The sequence below is a fragment of the Nyctibius grandis genome, chromosome 4 (genome assembly GCF_013368605.1).
Source record: "Nyctibius grandis isolate bNycGra1 chromosome 4, bNycGra1.pri, whole genome shotgun sequence".
Classification (NCBI taxonomy): Eukaryota; Metazoa; Chordata; class Aves; order Nyctibiiformes; family Nyctibiidae; genus Nyctibius; species Nyctibius grandis.
The window spans coordinates 51,574,724-51,601,637 of record NC_090661.1 but is presented as its reverse complement, the minus strand read 5'-3'; positions in this window follow the sequence as shown (position 1 = coordinate 51,601,637).

Below are 26,914 nucleotides of genomic sequence, written 5' to 3'. Positions count from 1 at the left end.
CGATACTGGACCTGATGGTTACCAATGCAAGTGAGCTAAGAGGTGACATCAAGATTGAAGGTAGCCTGGGCTGTAGTGATCATGCACTGGTGGAGTTCGCAGTCCTGAGGGATATGGGAAAGGCAAAGACTAAAGTCAGGACCCTGAATTTTAGGAAAACAAACTTCCAGCTGTTCAAGGAGTCAGTCAATAGGAGCCCCTGGGAAACCGCACTCAGGGACAAAGGGAGCAGAACAGACCTGGAAGAACTTTAAGGATGCTTTCCGTAGAGCGCAAGAGCTCTTGATCCACACATGTAAGAAATCAGGAAAGGAAGGCAAGAGACTGGCATGACTAAGACCTGATGGTCAAAGTAAAGGGCAAGAAGGAAAGGTACAGGCAGTGGAAGCAGGGACAGGTATCCTGGGAAGAATATAGGGATGGTGCCCAGTTCTGTAGGGATGGGGCCAGCAAGGCCAAGGCACAGCTGGAGCTGAACTTGGCAAGGGACACAAAAAATAGTAAGAAGAGGTTCTACTGGTATGTCAGCCAGAAAAGGAAAGTCAAAGAAAGCGTATCCCTCATGATGAACACAACTGGCAAACTGGTAGCAATGGACGAGGAGAAGGTTGAGGTACTCAACAGGTTTTTTGCCTCAGTCTTCACTGGCAACCCCTCTTCCCACATCTCTTGAGTGGAAAGACTGAGAGAAGGGGACTGGGGTAGCAAACTCCTTCCCACTGTAAGAGTATCAGGTTCATGACCACCTGAGGAACCTGAACATACATAAGCATATGGGACCTGACAAGATGCATCCCAGGATCCTGAAGGAATTGGCTGATGTAGCTGTCAAGCCACTCTCCATGATATTTGAAAAGTCATGGCAGTCAGATGGAGTCCCCGGTGACTGGAAAAAGGGAAACATTTTTAAACCCGTTTTTCAAAAGGGTAGAAAGGAGGAACCTGGGAACCACCAACCTGTCAGCCTTTCCTCTGTGCCTGGGAAGATCATGGAACACATCCTCCTAGAAGCTATGCTAAGGCATATGGAGGACAGAGAGGTGATTCAAGACAGACAGCATGGCTTCACCAAGGGCAAATCCTGCCTGATCAGCCCAGTGGCCTTCTATGATGGAGTGACTACATCAGTGGATAAGAGCTACGGATGTCATCTATGTGGACTTCTGTAAAGCCTTTGACATGGTCCCCCACAACATCCTTCTCTCTAAATTAGAGAGAGATGGATTTGATGGGTGGACTGTTTGGTGGGTGAGGAATTGGTTGGATGGTGATATCCAGAGGGTAGTGGTCAACAGCTCACTGTCCAGATGGAAGTCACTGACAAGTGGCATCCCTCAGGGTTCCATATTGGGACCAGTACTGTTTAATATCTTCATCAATGACAGAGACAGTGGGATCAAGTGCACCGTCAGCAAATTTGCAGATGACACCAAGCTGTGTGGTGCTGTTGACATGCTTAAGGGTAGGGATACCATCCAGAGGGGCCGGGACAAGCTTGAGAAGTGGCCTCATGTGAATGTCATGAAGTTCAACAAGGCCAAGTGCAAAGTCCTGCACCTGGGTCAGGGCAATCTCTAGTATCAATACAGGCTGGGGGATGAAGGGATTGAGAGCAGTCCTGAAGAGGACTTGGGGGTGATGGTTGATGAGAAGCTCAACAGGAGCCAGCAATGTGTGCTTGCAGCGCAGAAAGCCAACTGTATCCTGGACTGCAACAAAAGAAGCATGGCCAGCATGTTGAGGGAGGTGATTCTGCCCCTCCGCTCTGCTCTGGTGAGACCCCACCTGGAGTACTTCCTCCAGCTCTGGAGTCCCCAGCACAGGAAAGAGATGGACCATTTGGAGCGGGTCCAGAGGAGGGCCACAAAAATGATCAGAGGGATGGAACACCTCTCCTATGAGGAAAGGCTGAGAGAGTTGGAGTTGTTTAGCCTGGAGAAGAGAAGGCTCCAGGGACATCTTATTGCAGCCTTTCAATACTTAAAGGAGGCTTATAAGAAAGATGGGGGCAAACTGCTTAGTAGTGCTTGTAGCAATAGGACAAGGGGTAATGATTTTAAACTAAAAGAAAGTAGATTCAGACTAGATACAAGTAAGAAATTTTTTGTGATAAGGGTGATGAAACACTGGAACAGGTTGCCCAGAGAGGTGTTAGATGCCTCATCCCTGGAAATGTTGAAGATCAGGTTGGACCGAGCTCTGAGTAACCTGATCTAGTTGAAGATGTCTCTGCTCATTGCAGGGGATTTTGTGCTAGATGACCTTTAAAGACCCCTTCCAACCCAAACTATTCTATGATTCTATGATTCTAGCACTTGTGTTGTTTCAGAGAGATGTTACCACGTGGAATGAAACAGATGTTAAACAAAGATAAATAAATAAAAATAAAATTAAAAAAAATAAAAAGCAGAAAAACAAAAAAAAAAAGGAAAAAAGGAAAAGGAAAAAAAAGTAATTTTTTATTCTATTGTAGGTTGCCATAACAGAAGATCACAGAATTAATGATGCTAAACTTACTATTAAGTAAGAATGCTCTCAAGTGGAGAAGGTTTACTCTAGAGATCAATGTATTCTCCTGAAATTTGGCCAGTACCTGCAATATCTGTTTGGTGTGTCAGACCCATGAGAGAACTAAATTAATGTAGAGACATTAATATAGTACTGCTTTAGTACCAAAAAAGTCGCAAAACACGCAGAGATTAAATGCTAATAGAAAAGTGCTGGAGTAAAATAATAGGGCAGAAAAAACAAATTACTTTGGTTTAATGATTTAAGTAAAATAAAATCTTCTAAATCTTCCATTTCATCATGCATCTGCAATAGTAAAGAGTTTGGACAAACTCTATGTGTCTTCGTTTATTAGATTAATAGTCATAATGCACATTGACATTCACTCTGACACTGTGTAAAGCACTGAAGATGTGCTTCTGTTTACATCTGTTTCAATGTGCAAGACAGCAAATTAGGTAGTTACATCTGTCTGTGCAGTTACGTAGAGCTACTTTTATTACCAAACTTCCATGGCTCCAAAGGATTCTATATTTCACCTCAGTATGTTTTTTTCACAAGTGGGAAGGATCACAATCTCAGTGTAACAGAATGAAACTGCAGACCCCAAAGCTTAAATTACAGCATTCTTCCATTGTATTTGATGAGAGCTTTTCTAGTCCATGGAGACTGCTCTGTGTCATAGAAACACAGTCAGAAGAAAAGTTAGAAACTGAATCCAAATACATCAAATTCTAGTTCAGTACTCTTAAATGCAAGATCATCTTCCTCCTATTAGGAGATATTTGATTTTTTTAGTTTAAATTACTTTAGTTGCACAGAGTAATACAGATAACCTGCTTCTGGAAAGATCTAGACTTGAAAGTTTTACCTGAGAGTTTACTTAATTTGGAGAGAGCTTCGTTAATTTGAAGTAGAAAACACTAAAGATACCACAGCAGTCAGAGCAGGAGATTCACAATCTGCTGACTTACAAACCTTCTGACATATGGTACTGTTTCTCTCTGAATTCTCTTGATGTCACAAACATTTACACACTTCTTTAATTTCACAAAAAATCCCTAATTTCACTGCCGCAAAAGTACTCCAGTTATGGTTAAATGTAAACATGAATTCACATTTGCAGGATGAGATATCAAAACAAGATAGTGCCTGTTATTTACTGAGAAAAAGGAAATTTTGTTTTAAAAAATAGGCAGCCTGATAATATCAGAGTCAGACAATCACACTCTTTTACCCTGTTATTTGTATACATTAATTTGGATGTGAAATGCTCCTGAATTAGTACAGCTACGACTAAAACATGTTACAAATAGATCTGCAGTTTTGTGATGCACAGGAATAGGGTGAGGTTGAAAATTACGCAAAACAAAATAAAATTTCAAATTTATTCTTAATTGATACCAAAGATATCACGACTTTGTATTGATAAGATTTGGGGCCAGATCCACAAAAGTAAAATTATATTGCATTAGCCTCCTACACTCCCTGTGGCTCACAATTGGCAAACAGAATCACAGAATCACAGAAACCCTTTGTGATGCCTGCATTCTCCCTTCAGATGAGATATGTCATTGTACGTATTTCAGTCCACATCTTCTCTGCTGGTGCAAATTAGCACTGAATCATCCAAGTAATATTTTTTATATAAACTGAAGACCTGACATTAACTTTTAGCTCCTGGACTGAGCACAAATTTGACAATATATTTGTTGTGCAAATGAACATGAAAGACAAAAAGGGAACATTTTCTTGCTTCCAGTGTTGCACTGTATTACTACACTGCACAAACGAAAATAGAATTTTCTTTCATTTAAAGTTCAACTTCAATAAATAAATTGTGAAGAAAAATCATAAAAAAACCCAAGCCTCTGAGATATCACTTTCATGCATGTCTTCTTAAAAAAATAATATGAAGGCTTATTGAAGAACTACAGGCATAGCCTTTATATATATATATATATGACAATGTAATATGTAGTATGTATGACAAAGCAGTATGGTTTTGGTGTTTTTTTGGCTGTGTGTTTTTTCTTTTTCCAAATCTCCATCTAGACCAAGAGCACCAAATGGCAGGTTATTTTCTTTAGCTGTAGCAGCCCTTTCTTGTAGATGTCACATGTGAGACTGTAGGGTAATCTCATAGTTTTTCATTGCACTGTTATCTTGGTGATGGGTACTCAGCAATGTATAATTCCTTCTTGTTTTCCCTTTTCTTTTGGAGTTTGGAGAAAAGCAAGAAGTAGTAACAAGGATTCATTTAAGCAGGGAACTCTAATATCCCATGTCACACATTTCTAATTTCTTCCAGGTACACTGGAGTTATCAAAGCCAAAGATCAGCCTTTAGTTAGTCATTCTTCACCAATTCTATCTCCTGATACTTTCTGCTCAGCGGGGATCGTCAGAGTGTTTGCACACAAGGACTTGTGGTTCAGAGTGCCCAGAACAACGTGATTCAACTCTGCTCATGTTGATGTCTTCTCCATTGTCATGTCTGTCAGGTTCAAATGAATTATTGGATTTAGGCCAAAAAAATGAAGTCCATACTAATTTATTGGACATTTGTTTAGCCCATCAAACATTTGAGACATCCAGTAATCAAAAGAAAACAAACAAGCAAGCAAACTTTTTTCTGATCAGATTAATACCAAAAAAAAATGAATTATTTGTTATAGAAAGAGCAGTAATTCACAGCTGTGCAACTAAGAAAAGAACATGGCCTATTACAGGTCTTATTATTAATAGTACTTATTAGGAAAGCACTTAAAGGGCAATGCAGAATGGAACTACATTATACTAGGCAATAGAAGTTAAATTCCTTTCATACAGTATTCATCACAAATTACGAAGAGGTACACAAGCATGTGGGACCTTCTTAATAGCACCAAGATAAAACAATTGCAGAAAGAATGAAGTAATCTCCAATTTGTTTTTTTTTTAAGATGTACTTGTTAATGACATCTAAAATTCATGGAAAGAGGAGGGAAGGTGAAGAGCAGGGTTGTAGGTATGAAATAGACAAAAAAAAGTCCAGTGGATTAAAAAAGAAATAAAGTGATTGTAGATAGAGAGCAAGAGTTTGTAGCAAGCTGCTCCAAGCTCTGATTAGAGGATACTTTTCAGAACTGCAGGAACAGAGAGTTCTCTGACTACCCAGCCAACATTAGAGTTGCTCCTTATGCAGCAAATCCTCACACAGGCCTAAGACTAGTCTGTACCAATGCCCACAATAGTAAAAGATAGTGCTGAAAACTGTCAACTGTGTGATGTGATATCATAGGCTTATTTGTGGCTTTCAAAAGAACCATGTTTTCTAAGTGAATAAAATATATCATTTATTCCTTCTCTAGTTTACTGTGTTGGGTAGTTGGGTAGGCATTTTCAGTTTTGTTTGTTTTTTTCTCTGACTTTTTATGTACCAATGCTATTTTGCTATAGAACTATACCATCTAAGGTGGTTTATGTAATATCAATGAATGGAGAGCAAGAGAAAGTGCTTGCTTATGGCACTATAGATTTTCCCTTTTCAGAGAAACTCCATGTCTCTTGTACCTATGAGTTTTTGAGTAATAAAAATCTCCTAATGTTTTGGATGCAAGAAGAACACACAAAAAAAATACACTTTTATTCAGCTCCAGGGCACAATCAGGCAATCTTTCTTCATTCTCCTTTCTCTTCCTTCCTAATTGTTAGTATAAAAGTATGTCTTCATTTGCGCTTCTTCTGTTAGACAACACTAGAAGTGAAATCAAAATGAGGATTCAATTAACGTAATTCCAGAAGTAAAATCTTCAAATCAGGCTTTAAGTTCATGAAGTCTGGGAAAATTCAGGAAATCTTTGATATAAATTTTATGTAATACAGACTGTTTTCAAGGTTCAATGTTTTCCTCTTTTTAGAAAGAGAGATAGTGTTGGAATTATTGTATCATGGTACAAGATTTAAAACTGCATATTATGTACTACATACATACAATGTTTTCTCTAATAAATACAGATTAGAAGTAGACTCTTTCTAGTAAATCTAGTAAATCACCTGAACGGCATCATAACTGACATGTCTTAGAGTCATTATGTGTAATTTGTTAATGGTGTATTTATTCTTGTGCTATTGGATCACCCTCAGGGATCATTCCAGTAAGTTTTGAATCACCAGAAGGATTTCTCTGCAGAGGTAAATTATTATTTTTAAAGAACATTAACTAATTACTTTTATTTAAATTAATTTCTAAAGCAATCAGTCTGTCTTGAGGTCTCACTGCATTTTCAAGAAGTGATGAATTTGATGTTCTCTGGTGCCTTGAATTTCCCCCTTGAGCCAAGAAAGGTGATGAGAAAAGGAAACGAAGTCCCAAAATCCAGAGTTCGTGAAACAGGCAGTATTAAAAACATATGTAGCATATACAAAGAGGATCTCAGTCAGTGCCCTCTGGTTGTGCATGACTATAAATGACTAAAATTATTGTTCTCAGGGGAAAGAATCAACTTAACATACTCAAAGCATAGAAGACTTCTCTGTAAGCGTAGGAGATCACAGATACTGAAATTCTATTACCTGACATACAGTGATTCTCAGAAAAAGAGTATAGAAGCAGTATAAAACAATAATCTTTTAACACCATCTTGTAACAATCTAAACAGGTCAGTACGTACTCTGAAGGATTTTTTTTTCCCCACTCTCCAAATAGCTCTCTATTTTATCAATGGATTTGCAGATGTACCTTTGAATACATTTTCCTCATTGCTTATCCAAAATTGCCAAATTTTCTAAAAGGAATTGATCTAATGGGGAACTTGGCTGTTTATGAACTCATGTTTACTGGGCAATGGACAAACAAACTAAAAAAAAAAAGAAACAAAACCCTGAAAAACCTTTTTGTTTTTAAAGTAAAAAGAAAAGGAAAAAAATAGAACTATACCTTCTGAAGACATTTCTCAAAAGTAGGTGTTTCAGAATTAATATGCATTTAGTTTCAGAGTAATTATTAATAAGAATGAGAAAAAGATATTTAGATGGAATATTTTGAGAAAAAAAAAAAGTCTTTAGAACCATGACATTAAGCTTCAGAATTACTGATTTCTGTTAATTACTTTCCTTCAGTTGCTGGCTTCAGAATGTTTTATTGGAAATGTGTGATTTTAATTAAGACATGAGACCTTTCTGTAGATTTAATTTTATAGATAAGCAGCAAAATTTGTAGTAAGTGGACCACACGTTCCTAATTGATTTGAAGATCTCTTTACCTTTGAAAGCTATTTTTCTTCCTCTTCATAAAGGCTAACAAACTCATATAGGAATTAAACGATCATGAGAGGAAAACAATTTAATAAAACAGGCTGCTGTAATTTTATTATCATAAAATTGTTATTCAGTAAAATATGGGGATTATTCTAAAAATCCTATTGCTTTCTATTCAGTTCCACATTGGCAAGTTTCCACCTTGTCCATCTTGTCTTTCTCTCTCTGGGCAGTTTGAACAGTGTGATGCAAAAGCCTGAGTTATTGGAACATCACTTGACCTCAGTGGAGTTGGTAGAGCTTTTGTTTCTGGGATTAATATGGACAAAAACCTTCCAACCTGGGTTGCAAATGTGAATCAAAGCTTTACCATTCAAAAGAAAAAATCTCCTGTGTGACCTGGAAAATAAGGCTGATGAGAACAGTGTGATTATTAGAAACTATGTGAAGGTGGTAAAATGTGCAATGGAACAAGAAAAAATACTTATCATTAATTTATGCAAATCCTCTTTGATATTAAGTGCATAAAATAATACTTGATAAGAATGTTTTTAGAATCTTTAAATTATTAACACATAGAGCATTATGTTGGCAAAAAATCGGCATATAAAGCAGCATGTAGTCCTTAACTTCTAACAACCTACCTCAGTAGTGGTGCTTGATGACTGCAAGGCTGGATAAATAAGTAATCATTCATAATAACGTTGGGCCAGATGGTCTCTTGAGAACATTATGCTAGTAGAGAGTTTGGCCCACAAATTTGGTTTTGCTCTTGTTGATTCATGGAATTATTCTGTTGCTGAAATATCTCTTCGTGACTCCCACAGTGCTCACCTTTTGATACTCTTTTTTCAGCAGGCAGAAAATTTCATAGTCTATGGTGATGACCGGGATTTTTAACAACTGAGAGGAGCTGGCTGCTTATTTAAAGCCAGTGGTACTTGGACACATGCCTTTCTTAGGCTCCTATTAGCTTTCTGCTGTTGTGCAATGAAATGCTGTGTCAAGATTCCTTATGTCACCTGATCCAAGAAGGACAGATTTACGTTAGACTAATATATCAACTGTACTGGGATGAAGGCAGTTAATGGAACTGCAGTTTCATTGTTATAGTCAGCTCACATGCTGCTTGATCAGACGACATTGGGACAAGCTCACAGAGCTGTTGATTTTGGGTAACTTTGCCTTAAGACAGTAAGTCTTCTCTGTTTATTGGTATTTTGAATAATTGATGTATGTTTTTAAGTAATAACACATATTATAATATATGGATGGATTCAGAACTCTTTTGAAGCTGATTCCGTAAATTAATAGTGCAATGAAGAAGGAACAGATACATTGCACTTTGGTTGGGATAAAAAACATCAGACTCCATTAACTTCCTCTAGCCCAAAATTGACGAAAATCCCTAGTTCTTGGACAAATTTTTCATTTTTAAAAAAGTTCCAAAAGAAGTACATTTCACAAGTTTATTTTTTTTCCATCTCTATTGATAGAATTTTCCGACTTTTTCCTATGTTGGACAGAAAAGCCTTGTTTATTGAATGATCAGATAATTGCAGTATATAAAACATATTTCTACATAAATTAGGAAAGAGATGTTTGAAACTTTATCAGTACATTAAGAGCAGCAAAAGTATTCCAGGCTAATTACTGCTGCAATGCCTCATATATCTTTAGATTTTTGTTCACCTTAGTGATGCAGAACTGTGGAGGTGAATTCCTATTCTGATATACCCTACAATTTGCCTCTGCAAATGGAGAAAAATAACTGAAGATCACATAATGTAAAATCACTGTTCATGTAAACTGTCTGTCTCTCATATCCAGGAAACAAGCAAAACATAAGTGAAAGCAACCTTCAACAAATGTAACATGACAGAGAAGATTTACATATTTGAAACACCTGTTCTTTCTCTGTAGTCTCTCTTGTACACACATGAACAGTATTAATACAATTTATTTTAAATGTCTAACTAACCCTGACTTTTTGTATTTCCAGTACATTTCCCTGTACTGCCAAATACCAAACAAAACATTAGAAGTCTAATTCACTCATTTTTAGGTGATCTATGATGTAATTTACAAGTCTTCACAATTTTTTTTTGCAGTAAGTACTGTAAACAACTCAATTTTTTTGAATAAACTTCAGAGATAATATATTCAGGTTTGATCTATTTTATGAAGGTTTTATAGAAGCAAAACATACCTAGGAAGTACAGAAAAAAGTAGGAATTTATACAAGAATAACCAAATCATCACTTTTTCACACCATTCTAATTTCTTGTTTTAATAAAAAAAGTGAAATTACCACAGAATTGGTTGTTCTGACTTGTATTGCTCTTTCAGTTCAGTTCACTGGATTTTCTACTGATACATAATCCTGTAACCATGAGGACAAAAATCCCATTGCATTTATTATTTATCCAAATCCAGAACTGGTGCCAGACCTCCTTATCCTGTGCTGCCTTTCCTTCCATTTCCAGACATAGAATCGAGGTGTAACTTGGATGCTTCTATCTGCTGAACATATAACTGTTTCACAGCAGAAGACTGCCATAGAATGATGACTCAACTTATATTTACACGGCCTCTGCTGAGATTGCAGGTTTTATATACTTACTTTCAACATTTTCCCCATACTCCTTCCTTGATCGAATAAGGGCTGTGATTCTCTAGTTCTGATTTTAAGGAGAGGATGGACCGTTGTATTTGGAGGTGTCTAGTTGGATTGCTGCACAATGTTTAGAATTCTTACTCTTTCTTTTTTTTTTTTCTTGAAGTCAAGCCCAATGGTAACAGGATTTCTTCAGAAATTAAGAGAACTAAGGATGTGTTTGAATTGAGGAATTAATTAATGCTATTATCATTCAGAAAATTAAATTACAGGGAGGTCCTCTTCCCTCTGGTGTTTTGTGAGAAGCAACTGACTGGTATTTCAGTTCTTATTCACACTTCAGTGTGAATAAGAGCTCAGAAAGTTGCTAGGATATAATACTATAAGTTAATAGGCATATTTGGGGATTTTACTCTACATGTAATTTGTCTGCTAAACAAAAGCACTCTTCCCTCTGACACAGTGAAGGAAACTTAGACGCTTCTCAGCAAGTCAGTGCGTTCTTAATGGGGAGAACAAACTCTCTGAAGAGCGACTCTTAAACAATGAATTATTCCAACGATATATATCTAAATCAGATCCATTCCTGATTTGTTCCTAGATTTGTGTAGGCCTGCTAAAAGTAGAATAGAAGGAACCAAAGAAACTTAAGACTCTTGAGAGGGAAAGGGAAAGGGAAAGGGAAAGGGAAAGGGAAAGGGAAAGGGAAAGGGAAAAGGGAGAGAAGGTAAATTCACAAAGTCACACCTGCAATGACTGAGAGATAATAAACATTGGAGCTTTTAAAGTGCATTTTTTTCATTCCTGTTCTTATTTATGCTGAATTCAGTTATATCAGATGCTAGGCGGAGGCACCTCTCTATTTGGCTATAAAGTTGCAATCACAGAATCACAGAATCACAGAATCAACCAGGTTGGATGAGACCTCTGGGATCATCGAGTCCAACCGTTGCCCTGACACCACCATGTCAACTAGACCATGGCACTAAGTGCCATGTCCAGTCTTTTCTTAAACACATCCAGAGATGGGGACTCCACCACCTCCCTGGGCAGCCCATTCCAATATCTAATAACCCTTTCTGAAAAGAAATTCTTCCTAATGTCCAACCTGAACCTCCCCTGGCGAAGCTTGAGGCTATGTCCTCTTGTCCTATCGCTAGTTGCCCGGGAGAAGAGGCCAGCTCCCACTTCACTATCAGTGCACAGACTGAGATTTTTCTTATCCTCTCCTTCAAACACTGTCTTCAAGTTTCTCAAGTCCAAAGATGCTGTGCCATTCTCCTAAGCAAAGAAAGAAGCAGAAGACATTTGTAAGAGGACAGCTTGTAAATTCCCAAGGAATTGCTGGGCATCACAATATTATCGAGGAATTAGTGTAAGTTCACTTTGGAACCCAATCAGATGCTTTTTAGTTTGAGAGCTGGCTTCATACTAGCCTTAGGGAATCACAAATGTCAGGACTGTGTTACAGTATAGCTTTCCTGCCTTTCTAAACAGCATCCTGTGTTAATCTGTCTGGCACATCTGGTAACTTTCAAAAGCAGAAGTAAAAATGCAATTCTATGTAGCAAAAAGTGTAAGAAAGAAATTCAGAAGCACCATCCTTCTTTTTGCAGACAGAGAAAATTACTAAAGCGCAGTTGGTATTTTCATTATAGAAAACATACAGCAGCTTAGTTTCACCAAGGCTAATTGATTTTCACAGCTGGTGCATGAAAGGCTAAAGATGATACAAAATTTGAAAAGGACCCTTGTCTAGCCCCTGAAGCTTCTGATATCTGTGGAGACAACAGAAAATCTTTGGAACTGGAGATACTAATACATCCCAGAATAACTTCAGGTCACTGGGATGTTTAAGACATTTATTGAACTGTCCACGTCGCAGGTAGTTACAAGAAACCATGTCCTTTCTCTTAAGAGAATCTCACATAACTCTCACATATTTACTTTCATTGCCAAATCAAAAGGTTGAATAGGTTTATGTCAAATGTGACATAACTGTCGACAGAATGCAACATCGTACTGAATAAGCATGTTTTATTATTTATTACAGGTAAAACATCATATAGCTGAGACAAGTCTGCTGTAGCTGACCCATCATCAAGGAGAGGGTTTATCTGAAAAAAGAAAAGACCTTTCCACTCTGGAAGGGATTAATCAAGCGCTGCTGTAAAAGTCATTCTTTCATAGTACTTAATCTTGTTTGGTATATCAGATTTCTTCATGTGTGGTCAATCTTCCTTACCACTGATAAACAAATCAGTGTGACACACACATTGAGACTGTTGGGGTTTAAGGATGTAGTCCAATCCCTTACTGAATACTAAAGAGGTCTTTTTATTGCCTCTAGTTACTTAAAATCTTGATCCATGTGGTAACAGCTTTCTATTTGACATAAATATAATAGGCATAAAGATCTTTTACCTGTTGATTTATAAAAAAGGAAGGACACATCTCAAGCTGCCACAATGTCTCCAGCTTGTAGCTATGCCATGGCATTGCATGAAGAACACCTTTTAACAAGGTCTCATCTGCTCCACTTGACTCGCTAGTAAATAACTCATACTTAATCTTACCCTTTCCCTCTTGGTAATTTATTAGTATGTTTCAGCATGAAATATTTCCTACATTGAACCTTACTTTCCATAACCATTTAATATATTAATTAATACACATGCTTCATGCAAACATCTAAGTCAAGTAAGTGTATATAGTTGCTATAGGCTGCTTATTCAAACCAAGCATAATGGTAATGGATTATTTTGGGTGACAATAGATTTTGAAACACTGGTTAAGAAGACTTTTATCTGAAATACACTTCTATAGAAGTATAAAAAAATGTCCCAGCACTGTAGGTTAATTTTTGAAGGCAGTGAGAGAGCTCTATATGATGTGATATTTGGATTTTGGTATTTTGAAATGGTAGAGTTACAAGCTGTCCTGTGAGTCTAGGAGTGGTTTAGAATACAAAATACATAAAACACCAAACTGTAAGGGATAAAGTAAACGAGAACTGAAAAAAATTCACATTTTGACATACGACAAATCACTACGAAGAGATAAACTACAGGAAGAGTGTCAACATTTAGACAACGGTTTATAAAATATCCAGTAATCAAAATGTACCAGTTATGTTGTCATAGAAATGTAAGATGAATTGGCCATACACACTGACCTTCTGTTCAGATGTTTTGCCCATGAGTGGCAGAAATTCAGATACTCCTTTACCAGCTACTTTTTTTTTTTCACATTGTAGGCAAATATGGCTAAGCCTCTCCTGTGAAGCCCTCCCTGGCTGGCTTACCTTTCTCTTAGACAAATGAATCAGATGTAGTTTGATGGTGGCTGTGTCCAGAATTTTGAGCGTAATGTTAAATTTAGCCTGGATTACACCTCCCGGGATCCAGCCTGAATGTGTGTGAGATTATCTCTATGCCATTTGCGGAGTCATCAGGTCCAGTACTAAAGGGTGTTCCAGATGAAACTGAGGGTTGTAGTACCAAAGTAATTGTAATATCAAAGTTACAATTTATAGTAAAAATGGCTTGAGGGAATTTGAGCTGACCATTTGGCTGGCAGTCCTGTATTCAGTCGGTGATCCCTCAAGTTCACTTGACTCACATCAAGTTTGATCCCTACTAAAGACCAGTAACATACTGTTCCATCATATCAGGAATAAAAAAAATTATATATACTGTTGCTATGGGAGATGGGGGGGGAAGTCTCAGAAACTCATCTAGGTTAAAGGGAAGAGGATAGAGAGGAAGGAATCTCATTATCAGGGATATAGTTTTCATATTGGCAAATAACTGAAATGGTTTCTTCTTTCTTTGACAGACAGTGACAGGGAGAGAGGCTGAGAAAACATGCATATGCAAAACAGCAGTGAAGTAACATTATTTTTAACAAGGTTGAATTGGGTGGGAAAGGTGAATCTGAGATTGCAAACATTTTGGGACTATAAGGCTTGGAATATAAATGGCTGACTTCCTCTTCTCAACAAAGCCATGCTTTTCTCTCATGCTCCATTTCCTTGCAGCTAACAAACTCTAATGAAATACCGGTGCCTTTATATTTCTTTGTTGTACAGATGTCATTTCTCACTTTGACTCCTCTTGTGGCTAATTTGTCTCTCTGATTATATGATTATAGGAATGTTACACTCCCACTTGTTTCATCACTTTCGTTTCTTTCTCTCTGTCTACGATGAGAACATTTTAATTGACACCTAAGAAAAGATGTCACAGAGACAATATAAAAGAGGGTTAGAGGGTTTTAGACTTTGTCTCAATTAAAATGTCAGACAGACAAGTTAATCTCAAGCACACAAAATGAAAGACTATTGACCCTTTGAACCCTAATAGTTTTACAGTTTTGATTCCTTCCTTCCTTCCTCCCTCTGTCTCCTAAAGCAACTGTAGTTAGAGGCACTTCCTTGAAAGCAAATGATGGCTGTCTGGTGAGACAAATTCTCCTATTAGGCTCATCCATGTACACCAAGTAGATACAGAACGATAATAAAGCCTGCTGAAAGAAAAATCCATTTAGCATCATTTTAAAATATGGAGAGGGAAAAGGTGACCTATGATAGATAGTTTCCATCATTAGCTTCAATACTACCAACACTGGCAGTCTTCTAGCTGCAGCTAACAGGTCAGCTGAGTTTGGTGACACATAATCTCAAATGCATGCACACATCTATGTAGAAATGTGAATGTTGATAGTCACTTCAAAGAAGTTTGGTTGGGAGATGTAAACTGAACAGCATCAGTATAACTGAGACATGCCACTTTGACACTATAAATCTGAAATAGACTGCTTTGTGAATGATCTGGCACAAGTTATGCATATTCTATACATGAAAGCTAAAGGTCTGAGTGTATCACAGAAGTGACACTGACAGACCCAGATGGAAACCAATGTAAAGACAGTTGAATCTAAATTTAAGTTTGATTACACATGGAGAATTTTCATTTGAAGCCATTCTTACTCAGTGAATTGATGTACCATGTAAGATTTCTCAGCCTTCCAGGAACTAAAAGAGATATCAAGCACAGTTGTGTAATCCTAATAAAGATTACAAACTCTCCAAACTTATTTTTGTTTTGGATTTTCTTTTTGGATTTTTTATGATACATAAAAGAAAACATTGCATGATACATATGACACTATTTTTTTCTTGACTGGCTAAAAATCCTGTTTTCTAATGCAGTAGTGCCTGCATTAGCCTACTATGCTATTAGGACATAGACAAAAATCTTAATTTTCTTTCTCAACACTACAACTGCTCCAAATTTTGCTCAATTTCATTTGCTTAGACTTAAAATCAAAGTTTATACTACATTGAAAAGCAATTCCAGAGTAACCATAATCTAAGGATTTTTTTCTTTCTTTCCCATATGACATCAACATGTTTATCTTGCAGGTATCCCGTGGATGGCCTGTGTAAGAGTGTCTGGCAATTCATGAAGATGTTGGAAATCTCAAGTGTGGGGTCCCACAGGCTCTAAGGAATAGCCTTTGGCTATGCTCCAGTTGTATCAGAAACCTTGCTCACAGATTCACAATGTGAAAGGAACTGGGAGTTTAGTCATCAACGGGTCTATCATTAAAAAAAAGTCTAATGGGTAGCAATTCCGGGGCAATTTCTGACTCCAATGGCATAAATGTCTTAGAATCTCATGTAATGAGGTCATTATGGAAAAGGTTTCAGAGAAAAAAAAAAAAAAGATTAGTCATTTTGTGTACCAGCACTGCAATTCGGCAAAAATGGCAAAGTAGGAAGTGAAGGAGAGTGGTCAAGAAGTTCTTCCGACATATATTTTCTAAGATGGTGATTAGCTCTCTTGAATATCTTACTATGTGTGAGACCATAGAATATGCTGATGCTGAAGCTAAAAAAAACATTAGAAACAGGAAGATTTACCTGGCTTCCAAAGGGAGTGAAATTCCTCCAACACACCTTCTTCAACTTTGCATATGCTAAATGACATGTAAGTACTTCTTTTCAGCTCATCGCAACTGACTGGTCAGTGGAATGATGAATCTTCAGTAAATTTGAACCACCGTTTTCATGAAAGGGAGAGGTGTTATTGAGCTCTACCTGTAGCTCACGTAGACATCTATGTTGTGGATACCCAGTCACCCTAACCTCCCTTTATAACCATAGAAAATATGGAGACATTTTGACAGATTAGGGAATACCACCCATTTGAATTACATTATAAAAGTGCAAAATCCTCTTATGGATTATAGGAGTTGTCTTGATGTTTCACTCAAATGTTAAAACTGTGGTTCTCTGCAGTTCTGGATTTTACATTTTCTCCCTTCACCAGTGACCTGGGAATACTAAACATCCTCAGTTGTTCTTTAACAGTTTCAATTTAAAGATAGTTCACTAACTCAGGTGGACCTGGAAGGCAAAGAAAACAGCTTCGTTCACAGTTTCAAATGCATATTTCCCCTACAGTCCATGTGTTTAATAGCATTCAAACTGAGTTCAGGGCAGTAAAGATTCTCACACTTACCATTTATTAGGGAAGGAAGGAAATACCTCCATTCTGGTGTGCATTCATACAAGAAATTAAATGTTAGGCTCCCTTAAACACCATATCTGAATTTGGATTGATCTAAGGGCATCTAATATGATATAATTTATATGCAGAAGGAGTAGGTAAGAAGACTGCAGCAAGAAAAACAAACAGCATAAGACTATAAAGAGAACTAATCTCTGCTGCTGTAATTAAGACAGCAATATATTATAATCATAAACATCTCTTTAAATAGTTATGTCAGGTCATTAAGAGAGCACCTGAGTTTGATGCAACATGTCCTGAAAAAGCAGATGGGACCCTGTCAGTTTGGCAACAGCCCAATGAAATCTGCTGGTAGGCATTATTGTAGCCTCCATGTTATTACTGTTAGTTCACCTTCAGCTAGGAAGATAGTGTGAGACAGATGGTAATTAATTCTGGACAGGTCAAAAGGAATTACTGTGAGAAGAAGAGAGAAGTACTCTGGACATCAGGGCTCCTGGTTTAAGTTTCTCAGTGCCACTGAACTGTAGGAGGGAAAAGTCACTGAATGTGTATATGCCTCTGTTCAGCCAAACATAAAGTCAGTGTGATACAACCCAGTTTACAGCTCTATACTTTCACAGTAGCAAGAAGTATAGTTACATTGATAGTCCAGTTTATTAAAATATAATGCTTTGAAATCTTTGAAATGTAAACAATTTTTCTGAATATATTTAATACTACTAATAAGGGGTTTTTTTTGTGAAATATCTTTTAGTGTTTGCTTTACCTCTGACTTCAGTTTCAATCTAAACTTCTTCCTAAAGCCTAATATTCTCCGCATCTCCTTATCACAGCATCTCTGTTTCATTGTAACTATCACTGGGACACTGGGAAAAGGACCAGACATGTCAGCTATGAACTTTAAGTGTTAGTATCTTTTGAACATAATACAAAGAAGCTTTTTTCCCCACCTCCTTGCTGACGTCTAGCCAACCCACTTATTTCTCCATCACATGGAACAAGACACTAGTTACTTTTAAATAGCAAGATAAGATTCTGTATAACTACAGACGGGCTGTTACAGCTTTTATGCTTAAGGCAGAAAAATACAGAAGTGCATCTTCCAGACAGAGCATCTAAACAAATTCCAAACTTTTTTTTTAGTAATGTTACACTTGACATAGTAAGAATAACCACCCAAAGTGTCACCTTAATTCTCAGTTCTTCATTAAATCACCTTTGTTGCAATCAGATGCATTCTTGGATTTCAGCAGAAAAGTAAATAGGGATACATTTTAAAACTTTCCTTTTTTTTTAGACTGATTTTATCCTCATAAAGATGTGAGCTAGTGCTTTTACTGAAAAGCAAAATCATGGAAGTATTAGAAAACAGAACCTAAAGACAAGATCTAAAGAGAACTGAAAAGTTCCTCTTACTTATCTCCTTGCTAAATAGAGGTCCAATTTATACATGCCATTATAACAAGGCAAAATATATTTGCACAACTCTCTGATCTATAGACTACCAGGCTCTCACCCTCTCAGTCACTTGGAGCACCTCTGGAGCATGGTATTGAATTGTTTCTTGCTGCTTTGTCTTTTAATAGAGAACCCTTTAGTCTGCATTCAAAAACTTACATCCTGACACCTTAAAACAATTTAGCAAGCCACACAGGCAACTCTCTGTGTGCCAATGGTCCTTCTTTAGGTTTGAAACTTCAAATGTTTGTTAGCAGATTTTCTATTCTGTACCATTGTGGGATTTTTTCTGATTGCTGAGTATTTTGTTTTTGTTTTCCATGTAAATAGGCTACCATCAAATTCTGTTAATTCAATGACTAGCTGAAAAAATGCCTCAGACTGTATCAATACACTAATGTATGTCAGACTTACTTTGCCACAGAGACAATAAATTGAGAAGACAAAGCCTGAAAATTAAAAAAAAAGACATTACCAAGCATTAAGAAAAAAAATAGAAAAATACAATAACAAGAAAGTAAAGGCATGCAACATTTTGGGAAATAAAAAAAATATTTAATTGTGTTCATGCACAATGTTTTACTGCACATCTATTTTCATATTCATGAGAACTGAAATTTCATTCCTTAGAATTAAAAAAAAACACCTTTGAAAAATCTCTTTTAAAATAAAACAAATGCCTATTCAGCTCAAAGTCTTACATTTTTTACAATAAAAAGTTACCTAAATGACAAAAGAAAAAATTAATCTGGAAACAGTTCCAGTGAATCTGAAAGTTTACTTGGAAGAATTCGGCATACGATCTTCAGCAAATCCATGAACCACCATACATAAAAAGGCAACCTACTTGAAACCACTGGGAAAACATGAGCCAGTTTCACCATGTTCTGTCATAAATCACAAGCAAGTTTGTCCTAGTGTATATTATCTTAATTGAAACTAGTGTCTTGATAAGCAAAGTTAAAAATTGTACTGGTTCATTTTGAATAGAGCAGTAGAAAAAAGCACTACAAAGGGTGCAATCAAATTGTTGTCCATAAAAGCCAGCTGATGTTTTCTCTAGTTTAACACATTTTGGATGGAGTATTAAGCACACATTTTTTGATGACTATGATGAAGTCTATCTATCTGAACTTCTAAAACATTCATGTTTAAAATCAGAGGTGAGTATCTCAAGTAATTACATGTCAACTTTTTTTGTTTGTTTTTTGCCTGTGGACTCAGTCATGAAAAAAGAGGAAACTAAAAAAGACATGAGCAAAACCGAAAAATTGATTACAAATGTCAGGAAAAAACGTCTTGCAGAGCTTTTTTTTTTTGAAATATGAAATTTAACAAAATAAAATTTTGAAATTTGATAGTGGCTGTAAGAGGATGACAAATCATAGTTTATAAAGTTAGAAGGTTCCTCAAGAAGAAATTTGATCTGTTATACCCAAAGAACAAATGTAATATACATAAACCATCCCTGATAGTTTTAAATATCTGAAGATATTTCACAGCATCCTTAGGAAATTTATATCAGTGCTTTTCTATACTTTTCATTTAAAAATTAGGGTTGGGTTTTTTCTTTATTTTTCTGATCTTGCTTCCTCTCAACAATGGACCTCGAAATGTCTGACAACAAAATAATACTAAAAAAATCCTACAAATTAAAGTCCTTTATGAATTTTCAATAATTTCTGATGAAAGATCATGCCACTGTGATTACAGTTACCTTTTTCCTGATGCCATATAGAAGCAGAGTTCCTACAAGCACCTGCAAGAAAAGGAGGAAAAACATTGGTTAGTATTGGTGGGAAATAAGCAGATCAGAAATAAAGAAGGCTTATGTTTTCAAAATGGATGTGGAAAAATTAAGGACTTTTTCTTATAAGAGAACAAAATGAAGTTTGTACAGATATATTTTGCATAGACATATATGTGTGTATATATATTTTTCTTGTAGGGAGTGACATTTTCTTCTCAGATCGAGATTCATTCTGTTCAGTCAAAGCTCCTCACTTCTCTCTTCCATCCTTACTGATCTTTCATAATAAAAGATCTTAGCAAAGCAGGTTTGACAGCTTCAGTTACAAGTTCTATTATATTTATTTTTATAATTTCAACTTGAATATGAATCTTATCTTTATAAAACTGATTGAAGATTGCTACAACTGTTAGAGATGGCAACATATTTTTGCTCAAACACTGACCAAGTCTCATCCTCTCTAATCCTGAAAAGAACTCCTGAAATGTAACTGTAAAACTGTCACAAGGCCTGGGCACCTTTGCTCTTTCACTGCTAGGGCTTACACATAAACTTGATATTGCAATTCAGTCATTAACTGATGTGGCAAGATCTGCTATTCCAGCTTTTTAGCTCCTACGAATCTTTGTTGACACTCCTTAATCCTGACCTCAAATATTCCATTACTCCACTCATTGCACTCTTTTGATCAGAAAACAATAATCACAGCAAATTGCCTGCTAGCTTTACAGCACTAACAACTACCCAAAAGATATGAACAGGGCCATCAAATTACTGCAGTTTATAATTTGCACTATGACCTGAACTATGAAAAGGGACATGCATGGATTTTAGCTTAATTCGGGAAGTTTATCTTATCTAAATCTATCCAGCTGTGTTGCCTCTGTGGGAGAAGAAAAAGTATATTCTCAACATGAGTTATTCACAATGTCAAATTTTACTGAAGACTAGGCAAGATGTAATTCTTACATGATTCATATGCTCAAAGACTACAGGGAAGTTTTCAGTTTTCCTTGACCTGCTTGCATGTTTGTAGTGAAGACTATAAACTGCTTTGCCTGCACTGGGATTTTAGATAGTTAGATGTGATGGCAAGGCTTTTGATTTTATGAAGTACAAGTACAAGTGTTGCAAATGGCTCCAACAAGAAGGTAATTTTCAGAGTGTGGTCTTTGGCACATCAATAGTCCATAAACCACAGTAAGAGTTCTGCAGATAGATCATGGAGTTACATTGCATAGAAAAACATACAACATTTTCAATTACAGTTATACACTAAAGCATGAGTTGAAACTTAGATTTGACACTCATCCATAAAATAATAACAATGGTCTCATCTGGAATTGCAATTTCTAATAAAAGTCTTTATGGTGAACATATGCATATGAAGGATAAGCTACAGGAGAATCAATTCTCCCAATGTTATTGTTCTATTAGTTACTCTGGGACTAGACTGATTAGATATAATGATAATATTACTACTTATTTAGACAAATAAAAGTCTAATTTGAAACTGTTAAGAAAAAAAGGAAAGCAAGTTAGAGAAAGAAAACTCAGATTGGTGTAGACAAGAATGTAATTTCAAAGTTTAATTAATTAGGACATTCTTTTCTTAAAGTCACACAGGCTATATGACCAAATGTGTGATTGTTAACAGCAGGCACGCAGACTGTCTTTGACGCAAACTCTTGGGGTTATCCAGAACACAAAACTACAAATCTCAGCAAAGCTGTGCACTTAGGGCATAGAAATGAGCTCTTCTTCCCATGGGAGACCAACCCCTGGCCCTATAGCAAGAAAGACAAAAGCTTGATGAGTTCATCTGTGACAACTGTGAGACAACAGTGATCATATTTGGCAGTTTGAAGTGGGAACATTTGAGTTATTTCAATTGTTAGCAGTATTTCAAGCAAATTGCAACAGGCTGCTTTGGATAAACAAAGTAAATTGCTCACAATAGCAGAAAGAGTAGGAACATATCTCTTTCTCTTCCCTCACCCTACACTGTTCCTAAAATCACTGTATTCCTTTCCTATTGCTTCACAGATTGAGATAATAATTTTTAAAAAGAACAAAAAATAATCAGTGGTCTATAGGTACTCTTTTCAGACGATAACGTGAACCTTCCTCTCTTCTTTCCATATTACCAAGGAATATCACATAATATTAGCTGTTGGCTGTTCAGTGGGCCTTTAAAGTAGCATCAGTCAATTTATACTTGCTCCTTTGAGGCTTGATCAGAGAGCAAAATTATGCTATTTCTGAGCATTGCTGAATTTCCAATTGCTTAAGTGTGTTCAGCAGCATGTAAGTTGAGGCTAGATATATTAAAATACGACAAAGTAATCTGAAATTACACTATAGGCTTAGTTTCTCATTTACTTTCCACATGTACTTGAGTAATTACGTTTAACAAGCTCTATATATATCTAAAAACATCATGTTTAGACTTACACATGCAAACAACTTCTGTTAAATTACTCAATACCACAGTAGCACATGGACACTTCAGATGAATTAAGTATTATAGGATCTTATAAGATCTCTGTCCAGTGAGTATTTTCCTCACAATGAGAATAAATAGAATTATTCTTCATCTATGTGTAAGAATTCTGAGTTGTAGAGACATTAAAAGACCTGTCTGAGATCAAACAATGTGTGTGTGATATACACAGAAGGATTCAGTCATGTAATTTAAGATTATCTGCTGTTTCACAAAGTAGATAGAGAAAGCATATATATGCAGTATAGAGACAAGAAAAAAGGAGGATGTAGGCTGGACTGTGCCTATGGACTAAATTGTAGCTCAGTTCAGTGAATCTTGCTTATATATTTATAACTATTCCAATCGTCAAACTTGGTTTTAGGAAGGCATTTCCTCTAAACTGAATGGCTTACATTGCTGTTTCTTCTTTAGTTTTCACATATAAGACCAAAAATCATCCAGGAATTTCCCCAAATAAAATTGCCTATTTTGGAATTTAAGAATGGCATTGATAATGTCAGTCAACAAGTGGTGAAAGATTGTTCCTTGTCCATAATTTTGTGACAATATAGACATGGGTTTTTATCTTTTATTATCTACCTGAAGTTCATAAAAGGGTTCTGGATAATCTATTTTTTTGCATGCAATGCAGAGTGGCATATGAAATACATGCCATATAGACTGTTCTGGATTAACTCATTATTACAGCCATGGGAAACAGAACGGGCTGACCTCGGTTGTCCCATAGAGAATTTTATTCCTGATTCAACCTGTGTTTTGTTTTAGCTAATTCAGCTGTTCCCTACATTTATTTATTTATTTTAAATCATCAAATCTATGCTTCTTCATTTCCATTTCGTACCATATTCTCTATAAAAATAGTGTAACATTAATGGCATACAGATCACAATAGGTATGGAGAGATCAATGTATCTTCAAGAGTTTCCAATGTAAGTATTGTCATTGTTTAGTGCAGTGAGCCTGAATATGGTGCTTCCAAGAGTCCCTGTGACATTTTTTGGAAGAGAAATATGACAGTGCCAGTGTATGGGACTATTCAAACTAAGAACCCACAGAGGAATTGAAAGTGACAAGTTTTCATTGTTCTTGGAGTTCAGAACACTATATGCAGCATTCTGCTGCAGCTTAGCATGAGCCAGCAGGTTTCTTTGCATGCTGACTGTCAGTAGTATTTTTAGCAAATTTTCTTTTCAGATGTTTCTTTGAAGAAGCTACTGTGGAGAAGATAAGACTAGAATTTCTTTATTTTCTGTTAGCTCTCTGTCTTCCTACTCTTTCTCAAATCCACATTAATTTCTTTCTTGCTTAACTCTTCTTGAAATAGCTTCCACAAAGTATTTGTCAAGACCAATTCATTAAGAGCCACCAAGTGTTAGAAGTCCAGCAAAGTATATCTGAAACTTGCAGTAAAATCATAGTGAGGCAGAGCAGGCAACATTGGTCAACAGAAGAGTACAGTTTTGCTAATGAAGACAGGGGGAGAGTCCAAGTGATAAAACTGATGGAAGAACTTGTGATATAAGCAAGACTGATCATATCCAACTAAAGCAATAGGAAAAAAACACAGCTATTAATTTTTTTTGCTTTTGTTTTCCTTCTGAATTTTACTTTTGCCCAGCTGAACACCTGAAACTGATTTCAATATGTCTGCTCTTAGAAATTACTTTTGCAAATGTGCTTGTGGGTAGATATGTGTATCTTTTAGGTAAGAACGATTTTTACAGTTATACATCAGACACTGAATATAAGTTGTTTAGGCATTTGTGGGTCATCAATTTGAAAAGCACATCTGAAGCACAGGATGGGGTAAAATTGGGGGCATTTTGGGTTCTGATCTTAAATGTCTATTTACAATGCAGTATTAGCTAGTTTGATATTTTACTGCTGAACTATCTGTTCTCCATTTAAATACACTGAACTACAGTCAAATTCAGTTAATAGGTTAAGTCATGAAAACATTCAAATGCACATAATGTTGCTTGTGCAGCAGTGATGGAAGGATAAAATGAGTCAAATCACCTCAGCATTTCTCAGATGTAATCATCCCTCCAAAGCTATAGAGATCCTGTGGAGGGTTCCCTTCCTGAGGAGAGAAGCCAAGAGAGTTTTCAGATAATAACAAAGGAAACCATCAAAGTCCAAGACATTGCATCATATTTCACCAACAAAAGATGCCATGCTTTGTGATCAGTTCTCCACTTTTTGAGCTGAACTTTGTTTACAGTCTGAAACTCTGTACAGTGACAGGATTAACCCTTCCCTCCCCCAATCAACAATCAAATCTATGAATTTTCCAAGATAAAGAATACATATTAAGCAAATGTGGGCTCAATTATATCAGAAGAATTTCCTTATGGTAGAATCTATTAGATTGTGGAATGGTTTCTCGAAGGAAATTGTGGAATCCTAATAGCTGGAGATGGTTGAAGCTGTGGGGAAGGAAGCTTTCACTGGTTAATAAGACTGCAAAATGAGTTTAAATGTTGTTTTTGGACTCTAATTTACATGTAGCAAGGAGGGGGAGATTCTATGTCCTACTGCTGTGACAAATTGCCTTGTAAGTTTCAAAATTCGTTGGGCAAAAAGTGAGTAAACTGGGTAAACAGCAGTAAAGGCAAATGTGAATATTTTATAGTGCACGTTTGTTTAGCATAAATATTTCATAGCGGATAGCTACAGACAGACACAAAAATGAAAGTTTATTTTAGGTAAAACACTGAGGGTGCAAAATCTCCTGAAGTAGAACAATAATAATGATCTTTAACTGACAATCCTACTTCATTTAACAAAACGTTCAGTGTTTTTCTCCTCCTTCTCCCCCTTTTCCCCTCCTTTATATTCCCTGGATATTTAATGCCTTACACAGTGACCTGGTGAGCATATGTTCTTGGTTAGGGACCATTGTTTATGAAATTGTTACAGGTTTCAGATTTCTGTGTGGCAAGCAGAACACCCAGGCCCCTGGCTGGTAGCAATTGAAGCCATTCAGAGGTATGTAAACATTAGAGTGAGGAATTTATGAGTCTACAGTTCAGCTGTATGGAACATTTCTCAACTTGTATTTTTTTTTATGTTTCTCTTTTGTGTGTGTGAATACGTTGCTTGACTTCAAACACAGCTGAGCAGTACCTGGTTGTAGGTAGAAAGAAACAAAATCTGGAAATAATAACTGCTTAGTCATTAGTCTTAAGACTGTAGTAAGGGCTAAAGGAATATTCAAGTTTAAATTGAGAAAGTTGTTCTAAATGAATCACCCAGATGACCTCAGTCTAAGCAAATAACTAGGATAAAAGGTGGAAGGAGATATAATTAGGGGACTGCAGTAGAGCATTCCGGTTCCTGACTGCATGTGTGAAAAGGAAAGAAAATAAAGATTCCTGATCAGTAAAAAATTCTCTGGAAATTAAGGCTGGCAATTGGAATTTTGTTAGCAATTTTAAAATTACACACACAGGAAAAAGTTCTTCATTTGCCATGCAGTGTATCCTCTAGTATTGCAGGAGAATGTAGGGATTTTTCCCATGACAATAAGATCATTGTCATTCATTTCTGAAAAATGTCTTACTCTGGATGGTGGGGAAAAAATGCACATGATCAAAGTTCCTTTTAGACTGCCTTATTACTTCCCCCTCCCTGAATGTATTGTACATTTTAAGCTTATCTAACTGGCTTAATGAGACAGAAAACAGGACTAGCTTTTGTGAACATGCATAAGTCTGAGCTAGTGGATAAATGTTTTGTCATCATCACTGACAGAAAAATAATTCTCAAATCTGCACATGTATAAACCAGTGGTGACTGCCGAGAATGATACAGTCAGCTTCATCATTTCATTCATTGGACAGCGGCGGCAGCAGCGAAAGCGGCGGCAGCGACTTGAGGTTAGTGCGGGGGCGAGGGCGACATCGGGCTTAACCGGGCGGTTTTCGTACTCTGAGCCCCCCGCGAGCATCAGCCCCAAGCTGCTTCCCCCCCACCCCGGACCCGGACCCAGAGGTTCCTGGCAACGAATCAGGAGAGGAGGGGGCATAGCTGGAGGCACCGCGGGCGATTTAAGCGATTTAAACGCACCACCCCCTGTGATCGGGTGATAAAAAGTCTCCTGGAGGTCAGAGACTAGTCGCTGCCCAGAGGGGAGAGGGAGACTTAGCTGTGACTGGGTGTGTCCCAGGGCAGGAGAGGCTGCAGCCGTTTGCAGCTCGTTGGGGAGGGCGCTGACTCCCTCCCAGTGCACAAGGCGAGGAAGGTGCCAAGGAGCTGTGAACCAGGGGGGACACCAACAGGTATTTCCCAGCT